A 19,254-nucleotide genomic window follows, 5' to 3' on the forward strand; every position below is an offset into this window, starting at 1 on the left:
TTCCCTGATGTTTGGATGTCAGTAAGTGCCACTTAATGTATGTGTAGGGCCATCACACAGAGGTACAGGCATGTTCCACCAGAGCCTCAGAAGAGACAGAGTACTGAATATTGTGCATTCTGTTATGTGAGACTGCCTCATTCATGTGCTTGACTCCAACTGGATAAATGACATTTTTGATTGTTCAATGCCTGTAATGGAACACCTGCTGAGGGCGGGTCAGCATCCACAGGGACAGAGACCTGCTATATCATCAGGCATTAGTTGACATGGTTGTACAAGATCCCATTTCCATAGTTGGTATTCCTTCCCCTGCTTCAACATTGAATGATGTGTCCACACCCAGATGTGGTAGGCCATGTGGTCATGGTTGTAGTAATACGACATCATTCACTTTCAGGTAGCACTCCGACTTCTAGCCAGGGTCATGGAACTAACAGTGCAATTCTTGTCAGAGGTAGTTCTTTTAGTCAGGTCGGCCATGATGAATTGAATCCTCTACCATGTGTAAGTCACACCTGTCTAGTATACCAGGGTGTAGTGCTAGCAGAAGTGTTTTGATTGTGTCCCTGAAGATCCGCACACATTAAAAATCATCTTGGCAATACCACCTCACACACACACACACACACACACACACACACACACACACACACGTATATAAACATTACTATTGAATGATTTACACTTACTCCTTTGTGTTGGGTTTGTAACCCCACCCACTCCTGAGCAACTCATAATGACTGTGCTCTGTCCTTGGCACATATCTTTATGACTTAGGGTCGCCTATGCCTTATGCAGAGAGTGGATAGCTAATGCTTGCTTAACCAGATGCTTGTTTTAATCAAAAGTATATATATTATTTTTCTGTGATGATCAATTTCAAAGTTGATTTTATGTATTTCTTGATTCTTATTGTATTTGTAGTGTATTCTTAGTAATGCAGTGGTACAATTTAATAATTACTGTGGATGGGAATATATATGTTGGGCAACTTTAATGTATGATGCACAGAATATGGAAGAGTAAAATCTGTGTTGCATGTATATCACTCATAAGTTATTGCTGACATTCCTGTACAGTTGAGAAATGTTTTCTCTTGGTGAATGACAGTACTTGCGTAGAAGGATAAACATTTTTTCTCTTTATAGGTGTATCACTTTCCGTGGTTAATGCTGCTGGTACAAGTCTTCTGGGGTTAACTTTGTCTAATGCTCACAGAACACAACCATTACATGGGTAAGTAAATATTGATGATTTTTCATGCATTACTTTTACTGTTGTATGTGCTTAGCTCCTTAGGATTTCACTTGGGTATCAAGTGTGTGTGCTATTCTCTGCCTCCTAGCCAAAGCTGTAGCATATTGTGCATGCCTACTTCTGCCTGGATAATCTACTGCTGTTGACTTTCCCGCAGACTCCTTGCCTGTGCTGCTGGAAACTGTGGTCCTTGGGTTTGTTGTCATAGTTGCAGCTGTTTCCTGACAATTATGTTGTGCAACATGGGACATACTGTGAGTATTTTGGCAGATGTGGCTGGGTCATACTGTAGGGCACCAACAGAAGTGTCTAGATATCAGAACCTTGATTTGAGCAAGTTAATTATACGCTCAACATTATTTCTGTTTTGAGCATGGGTATTATATCCTTGCTCAATTGGGTTGTGTGGGGATATAGCATATTCTGCTGCTTACCTTGATATGAATGAGGGCATTGCATACAGAGCAGTTTAATGAATACCAAACAGAAAGCTCGCCACTGTGCAATGCACACATGCACTTATCTCAGAGTGTACTCATCATGAATCTGGGCCATTATCTGTGAATTATTTCCTTTGCTACCCTATAAAATATACCGTGTTGATAATGAAGTGGCTCATAAAAAGTCCTGATATAATAAATTTACCAAGTGACGAACTAAGTCACAAAACCAACTTAAAAGAAACATAAAGGAAGCACCCGAGGCAAGCTACACACGTTTATTTCCACATTTAGCGCTTTCATCCATCAAATGATGAACTTCAGAATAACAAATTAAGACCAATGCCAACTTTTATAATAATAATAATAAACAAAACACATGACTAACATGTTAATTGGGACAAATTGAACTTTTAAAGGTCCCCCTTCCTTAAAATAAACATGAATACATGTAAAAACACTGATTTGTTTACACTTTGAAGGAACATTAAAACCGTGATTACAATCCCCAAAACATTTTTTTTGTATAAAAGAAGGTCTAAATAACTAACATAGAATTCAATTTCAGATAACTTGCTATAGAAATAAATTCATTTAGACCGGGTGTATTTCATGCATTACATCTTAACTGCCATTTTAATTCTTTATACTCAAGGTATAAATCAACTGCTCCACCCCTTGTTCCCTGGTTAACACTGTCAATGACACTGAATTTGAAAGAGTGTGTTGGAAAATTCTTAATATGCTTAAAGCATTGTGTTAATCCTTTTTGCCAATATCATATACATGTTGGTAGATTCTATTCCTAAGTTGTCTGACAGTTTTCCCAATGTGAAGTCCGTTACATTGTTGGCATTTAGCCACATAAATCACACATTACTATCACAATAATATTTCCTTTTCAATTTTATATTACCAAATCCACCAATGTAAACCTCAGACCCTTCTAGAATATTCTTACATTGGGAACAATGGCCACATTTAGTCATTCTTCCCTCTGTTACTTCCTTAAATGTTCTTTCCATCATTGATTTAAAACATGTATCTTTCTGGTACACAATAATGGGTTTTCACCCAGTTTTTTAATACATTCTTGTTCAGCACTAAATATAGCCCAGTTCTTTAATATAATTTCTCATATCCCATCAAAATGAATACATAATGGCTTTTTTATAGTTGATTTCTTTCTGGTGAACTACTGTCTCTTCTCCCACCTGGCTGTTATGTGACCCCAAGAGGAATAAATATACCCCCTCAGTTCTCTTTCTCTCAACTTCCCCAAAAAATCTGGGAGAGAAAAACACTGGGATACCCCCTTCTAGAAAGCATTTCCCATAATTTCCGACATTCATCCTTAAAGCAAATGTCATCATTGACCATTCAGGCCAGTCTTACACACTGGCCCTTACCTAATGCTGTCTTTTGATGACGGGGGTGCCAGCTGTCAAACTGTAAAAGGGAATTCGGGTAAGTTGGTTTCCTATAAAGTGTTGACTCATATTGTTGGGCTTCTTTGTTCTTAATGGAAACATCCAAGAAGTTCGAACAATCAGGGTTGACTTCCATAGTAAATCTCAGACATTCAGTGGACTCATTAATAAAATGAAAAAAATAATATACTCTATCTCTGGTGTCTCTCCAAAAAATAATAATGTCAAGGAAACATCTATATAAAGATGAAGAATTTACAAACTCGGATGTAAAAATCATATTAGTTTCCCAAAAAGCCAGTACTATGTTGGCAAAAATGGGTGCGCATGCCGCACTCATTGCCACTCCATTTTTCTGTCTAAATAACTGACTTTCAAAACTAATGAAATTGTTTTCCAAGACAACTTTGATTAAACTTCTGAGTGTTAGACATTTAATATGCCTAAAAGCCAAACATAGATGTAAAAACCAAAAAAAAATTGATTCCAGTGTCATGGGGATTACTGAGAAAAGATCCTTTCCATCAGTTGTTACAAAGATGGTATCATCGGTGTATAAGTTGTCAGTGACACTGGCCAAAAAGTCCCAAGAGTCTTTTAATAAAAATAAATACCTATCCAAAACACCTTTTGTCTGTCTGGGAATGGAATTAATGAGATGACATCACTACAGCGATTTCAAAAGCAGCAGAATACATCTGGCCCCAATACCTATGTGGAAATAACTGAAGAGGTGAGTAGATCCGAGCAGATTCAAAATAAAATGAATATAAATGAAAAAGAAGTCGGGCAGGTGGATTTTTTGATACAGATGAGCCAAATGTAAAGAACAGTGATTATTTAGCACAAGGAGATCGACCCAAGAGGAAATATGGTGGCTGCCAGAAGATGTGACATTAGATCACAAAAATAATGTAACAAGAGGTAACGGTGATAATACAAGTGACATATTTTATGATTTTAATATTGAACTGTGTGAAGGACATTGTTTGACCCCTGATTTGTCTGATTTATGTGAATATAATGGTAATGTACATTTGGACATTGGGCCAGCAATTAGTTTTAACAAAGCACATGATTTTAAAGTTTATAATTACTCAAATAAGTGCATTACCCAGGCACATGTGGATGTATTATCCAAAGGCTTTAGTTTTACTCCTGCCTGGAGGGGACAAATAGCAGATATGCTACTGGACTTAAAAGTGTTTACCAGAAAATGAAATTTACGTTTGTTTTTTTATTCAGGTGATAAAAGTGAGTACATCATACACCTTGTCTGAAGAAACCAAGTATGTTTAATCATCCTATGCATAATTTGGTTTATTTTTTGAGAAGATTTGTGAGTTGGATTTTAGGCAATTAATTAATGAAAACACTTTGTTAGTAGAAGATAACATGACTGCCAATGAAAGGATGTGTTTATTTGATATAGTGACAGATAAAAAATATGGGTTATGAAGTATGAAGCCAGATAAAGGAAATGGTATGATTATTATGGAAAAGGTTGATTATTGTAACAGTATAAGCACAATTCTTATGGATGGGACTTAGATTCTGAGGTCTCAAGAAATGAAATTAATATTGCCTTCAAAAAGATTGACAACATGTTGGATGACATGTTATTCCAGGGGCAGATTAATTTGGATGAATTTAACAATATACAAAATGAGGCTCCAGTAATAGCCAGTGTTTTCAGGATACCTAAAATCCACAAAAACCTAAACCAACCTCCATTTAGACCTATAGTGGATGGAAAGAGGTCAAAGGCATTCTTTATGGCCAAATTGGTTGATTTCTATTTAAAGGAGGGTATACAGGAACTTAGATATGTGTGTAAAGACTCCTGGGAATTTTTATTCAATTTGAATAAAGTGGAGGTTTATGAAGGTATGATATTTGTTACTATTGATGTTAAAAACTTATTTTCAGTAATTCTCCATGAAGTGGGCCTAGAATGGCTGGAAATACAACTTTTTGAGACAAAAATTTCAAACCGGACCGTATAAACTAAATTGTTGCTTTGATGGAGGTGATTCTCCATAATAATGTCTTCTTTGAGGGACAGTACTTTAAACAGATGGTAGGGGTAGCTATGGGGGTGATGTGTGCCCCCACATATGCAAACTATGTCATGACCTATTGGGAGGAACATGTTTTTAAGAGTAGGTATGTGGAACATATAAAATACTATACAAGATTTTTGGATGAATCCTGGTTTGGTCAGGATCTGTAGAATTATTGGAGGAGTTCCTATATTACATTAATAATACTACTGGGTTCCTCAAATTCACACATACTATTCATGCACAGAAGATATGTTGTTTAGATGTTGAAATTTTATTAGACACTGCAAACCAGATACTAAAATCTCAGATATATGGAAAACTTACTTTTTCCAATTCTTATTTGGAATATAGTAGTTTCCATCCATCTTACCAAAAAAGATCAGTGGTTAAAGGACAGTTGGTAAAAGCGGTAAGGATGATCACAGACGATGGTGATTTTAACAATGAAATTAATTTTATTATGAATATGTTTAGGAAAAGGGGATACCCCGAAACTTTGTTGGAAAGTATTAGTAAAGAGATTAAATTGAAAAGCAAGAATGGGATCTTTAAACCAATTTTATGTCAGCAGGCTACCCCTATAGAAAATGAGTATGAAAATGGGGCTATAAATGATGGTAACCAGATAAAAACAGACAGAAAAACTGATAAGATGAGTCTTTTCTTCATAACTGTGTTTAATAAAGATAGTCAGGCAGTAGTAAAGCTTTTGAATAAAAACTGGGACTTTTTTGCACTTGACCAAGGTGTTTCCACTCAATTAGGTGTTAAACTGACTATTGTCTTTAAAAGGGATAGGTCCCTAAAAATTTATTGGAAAGTAGTATGTCCATAAACACCATAGCTGACCATGGTAACAGGCCTTATGGAAATGCTAAGTGTTGAATGTGTAGAAAATCCCCTTACATTATTACGACGGGATTGAAGTTTAGGTTGGCTGATTTTCAATTTTTTATGCATGGACATTACACGTCAGTCAAAAAATGCCATGTAGTTGGCAAAGTGTTTACAGTGTCCTGCGTTCTATGTAGGAAAAACCTGTAGATGTCTAAGGGAAAGAATGTACGAACATTTGTTGGATATAAAAAATAATAAACAAACTAATCTTTATGTAAACATGTTACTGAATACAAAGAACATGTATTTGTTTTTTCTGTGATACAACAGATTATCCCTGATATTCAAGGTAAACTTTTACCTGAACACAAACCAAAGCAGAATAGTAGTTAAAATGTAGAAATAGGCAGCTAATCACAATGTCACTCTGCAAATATGGCTGAATGATTCAAAAGACAATATACTCCCTTTAAAATAAACAAACAATTTAATTCTCACTTAGAATTAGCTCTTTCATCCTGTTTAACAGGACTTCTTCAGATTCAATTAAAACAAGATGGCCAACTTCCTTTTATAGTTTCTAGAACCAGGAAATGACATCATACTTCTCTAAAACACTTCTTGTGCAAAGAATAAAATCAATACTGGCTTTAGTGCAATAAAATCATTAAGTCCTGGGGGGGTTGCAAACATTTAATTTTAAATGCCAAAAAACTTTTTGTCAGGAAAACAGACAGGTTCCTAAAAAACAATTTATGAGCACTACTATGAAATTAGAAAACAAAACAGGAAGAATGCTTTTTACAGGCACATGGAAAGTAACAACACCTGTAATACATTCAGATTTGCCATTTTGGAAAGGGTACACATTAACCCAAGGGGTGGCAATTGTAAGTTATTATTAGAAGAAAAAGAAGGTTTTTGACAGTTAAAATTAAATACTTGCAAACCCCCAGGACTTAATGATTTTATTGCACTAAAGCCAGTATTAGAGACTAGGATATAAAGTGTTTCTTTTGAAAGTGATTTCTTATAATTCATATTTATGTTTATTTTATATAATTTTTTTTATATTCCACTTCAAGTAGTTTATAGTTTTTGTAAGGGAAGCTTTCATTGTTGTAAATTTTTTTATCTTTGGTTTTATTCTTTGCCACAGGAAGTGTTTTTTAGAGGAGAATGATGTCATTTCCTGGTTCTAGAAACTATAAAAGGAAGTTGGCCATCTTGTTTTAATTGAATCTGAAGAAGTCTTGCTAAACAGGATGAAAGTGCTAATTCCTAATTCTAAGTGAGAATTAAACTTCTTTTTTATTTTAAAGTGAGTCTTTATTGTCTTTTGAATCATTCACCCAGATTTGCAGAGTGACATTGTGATTTTACCTGTACATCTTGAATTATATGAATTAAAATGGCAGCTAAGACTGAATGATTTTATGTATCCTGGTCTTAATGAATACCCTAGTATTGTTTATTGAAATTGAGACATGCTGAGGATTAAATAATTTTGATTTCAATTGCTTTTAATTGAAATTAATTGGTTTATTAGTTAAGTGAATATGGTATTTTAACTGGTAAAGTAGGATTTTTGTTTTTGATCTGATGAAGTCCCATGTTATGTTAAGGGGACGAAAGCGCTTAACCTGGATTTTTTACCCAATAAAGGGAATTATTCGAATTGGTGGCCTGTGTGGCTTGTTCTTTTAAGTTCTTTTAAGTTTATTTTGAGTTTTTCAACTGGTTTCTGGTTATTTAATTGTGACCTTTTGTCTGTGGGTCAAGATATTTAGCAATAAAAAAGGGGTTTGAGGCTTTAGCATCTACCATTGGCCTCAGTGGGGAATCAGAAAAGTTCATGTGAATTTTCGGTATCCCGAAAATGGTGGGGGTTCTGGGGTACAATACTTTCATAAAATCATATTCTCCTGTAGTAATTTGCTCATTATTCAACAACTCTTCCAAAACCAAGTCAATTTTGTGTAATGAAATATTCATTTCATTTTTTTGAAATCTCTTGATATGGATCTGTATATAGAGTTGAAAGCATTTTACTGATATAATTGTTAGTACTCATGACTACAAGTCCCCCTCCCTTATCTGGCTTCATTACCCAAACCCTCTTATTTTTAGAAATATCAGTCAACAACTTCCATTCATCCCTGTTTAAATTAGTGGAAAACTAGAAGAATTAGAAATATATTTTCTAATTTCACTCTCACATAATTTTTCAGAGATGTTGACTATGGGGTGTAGGGGAGGATTATATGTACCTGGTCTCCAAGTGGAGTGCATATGCTCTAGTACCATACAAAAATAATTAGTTGAGGTAAGTTTCCTATGTAAAGTACTACAAATTGCTTTGTAGTAAACATAACTCTCTATATCCAAATAATTAAAAGTTATCCCAAGGCATAACATGGAAAGCTGGATTACACTTTGGGGTTAGTGAGCACAGTTTAGGAAAAGCACAATTCAGTTTGTATCATAACTATTTTCTCAGATGGGGAGGTTGCTGAGGTACAGTGACTACAGTAAGGAATATACTTAAGCTACAATTTATGTGAAAATGTGTTTTTCCCCATATTCTCTACCTGTGCGGTACTTTGCAGTGTGACTACTATGAAACAGTCCAAGCAACACTTTTCTTTAAACATGTGTTTGTTTGCAGTGAGAGAAAAAGACAAAGGGAAGCATACACAGTTCATCGTGCACTGATAATATTCAACATTTAATGTCATCAGGTTTTTCCCGAAGGCTAGTTAGTAAACAGTTCCAACACTCTCTGGTTAGCAGTCTCTTCCAGCACTCACTAGTCAAGTCTTAACAATTCCTGTTTGAATAGAATATTCCAGGTCCTTGACAGGGGTATCATTCTTCTTCTTTAGCCTCTGCAGATTAACTCTCAGGTACCCAGGCCACAGCACACTCTCTGGCCTTAGCATACCTTTCCTCAAGCTTTCAGGTCTCTTTCTATCTCCTCTTCTCAAGCTCTACTTCCATCATATTTTACAAGAAGGAGGGCATTAGGTCCCTCAGTTTGAGCAGGTCTGTGCATGTCACCACCAGTAGTGCTGATACATAGCAGCTCCACTGGTCTAACACCTTCCACAAGTGAACATCATAATGCTGGTATTTCTTGGGATCAGGTGTTTGCCCTTTCTCCAATGTACAGCAATCTCAGAGTTGGTATATATAATATGCAAGGGATGTGGGGGTGCAGGGGGACTTGCACCCTTTAAAACACTGTGTTACCATCATTATGGTGCAAAGCTAGCTCAATGTTCAATGGTTCACTGTTCTGACATTTGATATTATGGCAGTTCAACCTTAAGACATACAGCCATATATGTGTGTGTGTGTGCGTGTGTGTGTGTGTGTGTGTGTGTGTGTGTGTGTGTGTGTGTGCGCGTGCGTGTGTATTTCTGTGTAGGTGTGAGAGTCTCTCAATAGGTTTCTTCTGAATTAAACATTAATGATCTGCACTTTCCACCTCCTGTGTTCTTCCAGAGCCACTGCTTCAAACATCAAACCTCCCTCTCCCCATCCAAAAAGTGCAAACTCTTGGGGCATTCCTCAGCCCTCTTTTTATACAGCTTTTATAGCTTAATTAAGCAAACCTAGTCTGGCAAATATATCAAAGTTTCTGTGTGCTCTTAAAGAAACATTCTCACTGTGGAAAAGACCCTTTCCTACTTAAATTATCCTAGTTATTACCACTCGAGTTAATATATAATTATTGAGCATGGGATGGGTAAAGCCAGTCTAACACCAAATGGGATAGATTGATTCAGACACCAAAAGGGAAATTGTCCACCTTAAAATATCATGCAAGGGCAGCTAGCTTAGTACTTACCTATGAATATAGCAGTCTTTTTGTTTATAACGTCATTATAATAGTTGTATGTACATTATTTCCATCTACATTTGCAAACTTTTGGAGTAACTTGTACTTTACCATTTGGTAACATCTGCCATGCCATGCTACAGTTGATCCCATTTGATTTCATTTTTACTGGATTGGCTGAGTCCACATTCTAATGGGTTGAGCTTAGCCTAAAAAAATTAATTTGATTGGCTGCAGAGATAAGGTCACCTGTGTAATGTTGTGTTTTCATCTTGATGTAGCCATTAAAGGGGGCATGGTCTGTTACTAAAGTGAATCCCCTCCCTAGTAGATAGTGTTTTTGGGAGCCACAGATCTACTTAATAACTAGGCATTTTCTTTCAGTTGCAGAATACATAGCATCTGCCTTGGTTACTTTGTCACTTTGCTCCTCAGAATACAAGTGATGTATCAGTGTAGACTATAGGCAGTTTATTGCAATCAGGAGATGCTGTCACATGCTCTGAACATAATGTTTCCTTTTAGCCAGTTGAAAGTGGCATTGGCTTCCATTGTCAACTTTACTTTGATGGACATCTTCACCTTGGTTAGTTCTATATGAGGACATGCTAATGTTGCTAAACTGGGCACCAAATTGCAATAATAGACAGCTAATCCCAAGAATATACTCACTTGTTTCTTAGTGTCTGATATAGGCAGTTTTGCTCTGATCCTGTTTTTTTCCTTTTGAGCGTAAGAATCCCCCTTCCTACTGCATATTTTTGGTGTTTAACCTCCATGATTCCTACCTATCTCCTGGAGGCATTAACAGTTAACAGTCAACATACATGTTTTAAGGCATCTGATACAGCTTGTACCTTGACCAAATGGGGACCTTAGTTGTCAGTGTGGATTATCATTCAAGTGAGCAACAGCATACTGGCCATGGAACTTTATGACTTGGTCCACACATCACTAAAAGGTTCCAGGGGCAAACATGTAATCCATAAGGGAGAATGATATACTGGAATAATCCAGGCAAAAAAGGGTACAACACCTCAGTTAACAGAGTCATGGTATAACAGTATTTAAATAGATCAATAAAAAATGGAATTCCAAAACATTAAAAATACTTTAATAACTCAATAACAGTTCACAGTTCACAAAGTTTTTGAGGAAACCCTTCATCAGTATGATATTCCATAAAACTTCTCACAATTAAATATAACATTTAAAAAAAAGTCACAACCCCAGCCCGATCAAAGGTCACAATCAATTAACAATTTAAAGATGTATCACTTAAAACACTACACTAAAAACACCATAACAATTCAAGTTTTTAAAGACATCTGCTTATTTTTTAGGACAAGTTTCATGCAGCACTGATCCCTGGACAACAGTCTGCTTGCAATCCAATTATTCAACTATATTCACTTATTTCAAATGTATTATTTATATCCCCACCTCTCATATTCTTATAAATAATATCTATCACTCTAAATCTAAAGTTATGTTGGGGTCCATAGTCAGCTACATGCTTAGCCAAAGCGTTAGAACCAATATTTCTTCTAATATCAGATTGATGTTCAATAATACAATCTTTCAACATTCTAGTTGATTTACCTACATAAAAAGCTATGCATTGCAAATATGTAGCCAGATATAAAATGTTCATGGTATTGTATGTGACAGCACATTTAAATGTAAACTCTCTGCCTGTTTTTGGTTGTATAAATTCATCACTCATCATATTATATTTCTATGAACAACAATTATAGCACTGAATAGTTCCTGGCCTCTTACTTATCAAAGTCTTAACATTAGGAGGTGGAGCCTGAATGGCACACTGAAAGCAGCAGAACTTTAGAGCTCCATAAATCGGTCAAATTAAACAGGAAAATGTGTTTGTTTTTTTAGAGAAATAATAACAAAAACTTCTAGATAAACAGTTAAACTATATAAATGGTAATTTTGGTGAACTTTCATCAAATGTTCCCATCAGAAGAACTTGGAAAAAATCTCAGTCTCTGAAAATGAGCAACTCAAGGAACTCGCATCCTGATGCAGCCTTAAGAAAGGAGATCCAAATGACAACCACTCTGCAAGAGCTTTCCTTGAAGATGGATGACTTTAAAGAAAACTTAGAAAATCTTAAAACAAACTGCCATAAACAGACTGATACTTTTAAGGAATTGTTACATCAATCAAAAATAGTAAATATTGAAACACCTCTAAATGACATTGAACTGAGATTCAAAGAAGAAGAAACACAAAATGCATATCTTCTGAAACAAAATATTTGGCTACTAAACAAAATAGATGACTTAGAAAATAGAGAGAGTAAACAATATTAGAATTTACGGGTTACCAGAAAACACAGAAGGTGAAGATATAATTTCATTTTAACAACTTAGCTTACAGATTTCTTAGACTTAAAATAAGGTTTTTCCTTTGGTATCAAGAGAGCCCACAGAGCTCTGGGGAAACCTGCTTCCTCATCATCAAATACCCCTCCCAGATCAAGCATAATAACATTTCTCTCATATTTGGACAAAGAATTAATTTTAAGAACTGCCTGGAGGAAATCACATTTAAAGCATAACCAGAACTTGATAAGATTTGATGATGATTACACCACCAGAGTAATTGAACAAAGAAAAAGAGTATGGCCAATGATAAAACTACTAAAGCAAAACAATATCAAAGCTCAACTTGCCTTTCCAGCTAAGATAAAAATTCCATATGCCAATGAGATGAGAACTTTTAATGATCTAGAAGAAGCGTCATAATTTGTCAAAAATAATAATGTGATTTCTATACCCGAATATATGGAATGGAAATCCCCATCTCTTAAAAGAATAAAAGAAACAAGTGCCTGGACTGATTTCGGGGGAAAAAAGCAAAGGACTGAACCCAAAACATCTGTTATAAAAAAAATAATTGCTAGTTTACTTTAACTTTCCAAAAAAAAAAAACTTCTATGACTTGAACTGTCATCAGAACTAATTAAAATGAAAATGTAATCTTACATTTATGCTTAAAACAAAAAGTTAAGTAATCAAACTACAAGCTTTGATATTTAAACTGTGGATAATTGAGGATTCTAATGGTTACTACAAAGGTACAGGTATGTTCAGCATAACCTAACTCACTTTATTAGTGAATACATTCTTATGTTCTAGGTACCTTAAACTTTATAGAACACAAATATAAAAAAAACTATTTTTACTATGAAGTGTGCTTATCCTTACCTCTAAAATGCTTTTTGTTTCTACTTATTTAATTCACTTAAATAATCTGGTCCGATAAAAAGAAACATTTCCTTCATCTTATTTGGCCTTAGTTATTGCATTCCTTATGACGGTGAAATGTGCTAGTTCCGACTGGCTTGTTTTGCTTATCCCAGCTGGCTTGTATAGTTAAAATGGCAATACAGTGCTTTGCCGTTACTGCTTTACTCCGAATTATGTTTCAATAGCTTCCTGGTAGGCATACGTTTGTTGTGGCTTAGAGATGTGACCCTGTACCAGTGTTTACCGTGTCTGGGTGTCTGGTGATTCATCTGAATACCCTGTGAATTGACTGTGATTATAGATGTGTCTTGGTAATAGTCCTCCTGATTTTGCAACTAGATGCTGAGAACGCTGGAAGAGGGAACAGACAATAATGCATAAAAGCAGTTATGTGATTTGACTGCTTAGGTGGTCTCCATAATACTTTATGCTTTGTTTGAGACAGTATGAGGTGAGGATTGGTGTTGTGGTTGTTGGGTGACTGAGGGCTTTGCTGTTATGTATATGCATTTGCTAGTTGTGGTCTACGATGACTGTTAGTGTTTTCATTCTGATTTGTGGTTGTCCAGATATCGGACTACTTCCCCTTGTTTAACTGCCTATTTATTTGAATGGGGAAAAGGGAGGGAAAGTTCGCACAGCTGGGAGGGAGAAGTGAAGCTTTACAATAATTAAGACTCACAAGCACTTAACTCTGCTTTGCTCATATCCCAAGCTGTATTTTCACTTCAGCTAAGTTCCTATGACACCAAGAAACACTGACATCATCACCAAACAGCTCTGTGAAGCTTTGGTACACTCTTGCAAACATTTAATTAGCTGTATGAAGGAGCTTACTTTTTTATTGAATTGTATACCAAGATCTGCTTGCATAGTTAATAACTTCTTGACTTACATAAAAAAATTGCAGTATAATACCCAACATGCTGACATAATTAATTGAATGATAGCAGTTGTTTTGACTGGACTTAGTAAATGATTTATCATTAGCAAGCAGTCTTTCTCTGTCTCAGTTTTTTTGTAAGTTAGTCTTTCTTCATCCTGCTATGAGTCATTCTTTATGTCTGTGTGGGCAAAATATTAAAAGAGCATAAACTGTTGAATTTTGAACAATAAAATGCTAATCAACAGTGGGATTTTTGTGGCAGTAGGAAGTCAGTAACCTAAGGTAATATATATTTAACTGTGAATGGTCAAGACTAATGTGGAACAGTATATAATAGATTATACTGCCAAAATGTCACAAGAACAAGTTTTGGTATCCTTTTCATCTGGAAGATAATAAGAGCTCAGTATTTACAAGAGATCTATTTTTATGTATTTAAAGGAATGTGTATAAGAGGGTGCACATGCTTTTTGTACACGGTGTACTTTTATCAGCAAGTGTGGTTGCAAACAGCTTTTAGTTCATGGCTATCTATAGTATTTATGGGCAAGTTTAACAACAAAGTTGGTTAAAGAAACATGTTTGTGTTGTTCCTCTAATGTAATTGGTAGAGTATATAATAACTCAAGGTATTTGTGTAGATTGATTTATTCTAGCAACCTATCTGAACAATGTTGTTCTATATGGCAATATAATTGGTAGAGTATATAATAACTTAAGGTATTTGTGTAGATTGATTTATTCTAGCAACCTATCTGAACAATGTTGTTCTATATGGCAATATTTTAGATTAAACACACTTTTTCACATGACTAATGCCATTAATGCTGCATCACAAGTAACACCAATCATTTCTATTAAGGAGAATCTTTTAAGAAATATGATAAACATTACTTGTTTACATCATATATGTTTTAATTGTTAAGTAGTTACAGTTACAACTAGTGCTACTATCGTGTTCATGAGCAGTAGGACATTGTGTTATTAAACTATGTCAATTTTTTTAAAAAATTAAAAAAAGAAAAGAAATATATTTTTTCAGTTCTTATGTTTTCTTTACAAACTATTCTCCATATATTAGTTTAGCTTATGGAGCTCAAAGAGCTTTTATGTCTGTTAAAAGTATGAGTGATAATCTAATAGACTCATTTTTATCTATTAGATTAGGAATGATTTTCATTCCATGTTTAGAGTGGAATTCAGTTACATCATTTGTTGTTATGTTTATCTTGATATTATCTAAAAAAATCTCCTTTTCTTTTTAAGCCTGAGCAAAACAGTATTGTATTGATATTTATGATAGAGAAAAATCTGACAATTCTCTTACTTATACATAAAATATATATCTATATTTTTGTGCTGTTATCAGAGGAATATGTTGAATAGTCAAAAAAAAGACTCATCCTTTTGACAAATAAACTGATATGGATTTAACCTTATTACCCTTGAATACCAATGGTTTAAATAACCCAACTAAAATATCTGATTTGTTGAAATACTTAAAATTAAACAAAGCACAAGTAGATTTTCTTCAAGAGACACATTGCAAAACAAATGATAGTCATTCATGGAATCCTAAAGATTATTTAATTTAGCTCAGTCTACCCACAAGACAAACACTAAAGGTGTAACAATCTTATGGAAAAAGAATATTATAATGCCAGAAACCATCTTTAAATATGAAGACAAAGAAGGTCTTATGGCTATGGTAGTAGTCAAATTTAAAAACAGAATATGGACATTGGTAAACCTATACTGGTTCCCTGGTATTGGAGTAGGAACAATCAAAAACCACTTAGATTTCATCTCTAATAATCATAATGGTAATCTAATAATAGGAGGAGATTTCAACTGCATTCTAGATTCATCTGAAACCACTAATAAGAGACCCCTTAGGACTTCCTCCATCTCCAAATCTTTAAAAAAAATGGATTGCTTCATTTCATTTACTAAACACATTTAATTCTAAATATGATAAATCTCTATTATTTTCCCATCGAGATCACAGATATGGCACTTAAACTAGAGCAGACAAAATATTAATTGTCCAAGACCTGCATTTATAAATCATTAACTTCTCAGTTACTCCATGCCCCTTTTCAGACCATGATTCTTTGATTTTAAAAATCCAAACTGACTTCAAACCTTTAGTCTTATCCAGAATTCCATCACGTATAACAAAAATTAAAGAATTTAAACCTTGGCTGTTGTCAGAATTACATTTTTTTCTAGATACTAATTATACAACAGAAATCAATAAAATAATGATATGGGACTCATTAAAAACCTATATATTTGGTAAAATTCTTACTTGGTACAAAAATAAAGTAAAAGAATGGGATAAAGAATTATTAGATGCACAATCCAAACTCATGTCAATTCAAATGAAAAAAAACAAGACTTCCCACAAATCAGAAAGAAAATAGCGGAGTTAAATAATAAATATATTGAAATATTAACACATAAAACTAGTTTAGCATTAGAAAAATTAAAAGTAAACTACTTAGCCACCTCTCCCAAACATCTACATAACTTATCCACAAGAATCAAAATGCAAGCCAAATCCAATAATATTAATGACATTTATCACAAAATGAAAGGAAACAAAGTATCGGATATAGGAGATGTTATTGATGCATTCAGGTATCACTACATGGAGCACTTTAAAAAAGAGAACTTCTTTATTGACCAACTAAACACATTTATTAATTTTACTAATATTAAAAATATACCAGAAGAATTAAAATCAGACTTACAAAAGCCTATATCCTATAGGGAAGTTATTGATAAAATTAAAGAAGGCAAGACTAACAAAGCACCAGAAATAGACAGTATCATTATGGAATTATATAAACTTTTCCCCCCAACTATAACCTCCCTACTCCATAAAACTTTAATAGAAGTTCAAACAAATGTGATACTTCCACCCTCTTGGAAATACTGTTTAATTACTCTGATTCTAAAAGAGGATAAAATATCAAATCTGTGTGCCTCATATAGACCCATATCACTACTGAATAATGATTACAAGATATTCATGTCAATTTTAACTAATAGAATTAAAATACCCTTATCTAAAAGAATCAGCAATGACCAAACAAGATTTTTATTGGATAGACACACAAGATAATATCAAGAGATACTTACTCTTATAGATTATGTAAATAAAGAAAATAAATAGATACTTATAGTAGGTTTAGACATAGAGAAAGCTTTTGACTCTCTAAATTGGGATTATCTATTTAGAATACTATCACTATTTGACTTCCCCCCTCATTTCATTCACTTACTAGAAAACATATATATAAACAATTTAGCCTATGTTAAATTAGGCCCCTTCACATCAGAATATATTCATATAACAAAAGGCAATAAACAAGGCTGCCCTATGTTGCCCATTCTTTTTGCTCTAGCCATTGAAGTATTTGCAGAAACAGTACGCAATAACCTAAAAAATAAAAGGGGTGGATGTTTACAATTAGTATAATTCTAAAATAATGATTTTTGCCAATGACATATTATTAACTTTAATTAATTCTAAAGAGTCCTTTGAGGAGTTGGAAGTAGCGATTGAGAAATTTTACTTGATTTCGGGTCTTCACGTCAATAAGTCAAAATCTAAATGTTTATTCTTAAACAAAAAGAAAGAAGTACAGGTTACAGAAAACCATATTATAGGGAAACAAGAATTTACTCTAAAGTACTTAGGAATATTTTATTTTATTTTTTATTTAACATTTGTTAACCAGGAAAGTCTGACTTGGAACAAAGCCAATTTTCAGCAGAGGTCCGGGGAGAAATGCGCCAGACACATGTCTTTGTAAAATGGAATAGTCTTATGTAAAGATCTAAATGGGATAATATCAGTAAACTATAACAATATCATTAACACAATGAAAATATGTATTGATAGATGGAATAAAATACTATTAACTTTTAAAAGCAGACTTCAATTAATAAAAATGGTTTTACTACCCAGGATTCTATATGTGACTACAGCTATTCAGTTGCTTCCCGATAGATGTATTTTCAAAGAAATTAATTCAGATTTCATAACATTTGTATGGTTCCCTAAGAGAAATAGAATAGCCTTAGCACATCATATTAGACCATGGAAACTAGGAGGATTGAACTTTCCAGATATAGAAACATATATAAAGGCATCCATATCCAAAACTATTATAGACTGGATAAATCCAGTCATTTGGCCAATTGGAAAGAACTACTAATTGTCATATCAATAAATGAGTTTACTTTTTTAAATAAGTTTCCAATATTACATAAGGCTAATAAACCTTGGTATCTAATAAATACATGCATGCAGTATAATATAGCAAAACCTACTAAAACATATCTAATTAATTACTACATTAATTCATTTAGGAAACCTATAAATGCTAATATGGACCTGAAACTTTGGATTGATCTCCTAATACCTTTCACCATAACAAGGGATTATCCTCACAAAATATTATAGAGAAATAATCACTTCTTGGGAACAAAACATTTTTTTTCTGTTGGAGACAATGCATAAAAGAGTTAAAAGTTTTAGATATTCAGGAGATAAAAATAACTTATAAAATCCAATCACAGGATTGGTTTACTCTACAGCGCATTTTAATGTATTCCCAATATTTATATATAATAATTAATAGTTCTTGTAAAGCTATGCTAAAATTCATAAACCACTTATATGAAATTATATATAATGACCATAATAAAGAAAATAGTATAATCTTCAAATATAAAGAACTCATGTACTATAAAACTATACCTAAAGCTTCTTATTGGAAATATATTTTGAAAGGTCATTCACTACAACTGAATGAAGAAATTAAAGTAAATATTTTGTTGTCGGTTAAATACACTTTCCATACACAATATTGGAAAATCTTTAACTGGAAATATATCCACAGAGCTTTTTTAACATCAGACAAAATTACCAAGTTCAGTTCCTCCACAAATGGAATATATTGGAGATGTAAGCAGACACATAGAGCAGACGGGAATCATATTTTTTATGATTGTACTAAAATCAAAGCATACTGGGATGGAATTAATAAATTCTTGCAGGCTTTGTTTAATGATTCCTTCATTTTATTTAAAACACCAATCCTTTTGAATGTGAATGAAGGTCCACATCTGAATAAAAACAATATGTATCTCTTATGGATAATACTTGCAATCTCAAGAAAATGTATAACCAGAAGATGGAACTC

Source organism: Protopterus annectens, chromosome 5.part0, assembly GCF_019279795.1.
Source record: "Protopterus annectens isolate FY-2018-M chromosome 5.part0, PAN1.0, whole genome shotgun sequence".
Classification (NCBI taxonomy): domain Eukaryota; kingdom Metazoa; phylum Chordata; order Ceratodontiformes; family Protopteridae; genus Protopterus; species Protopterus annectens.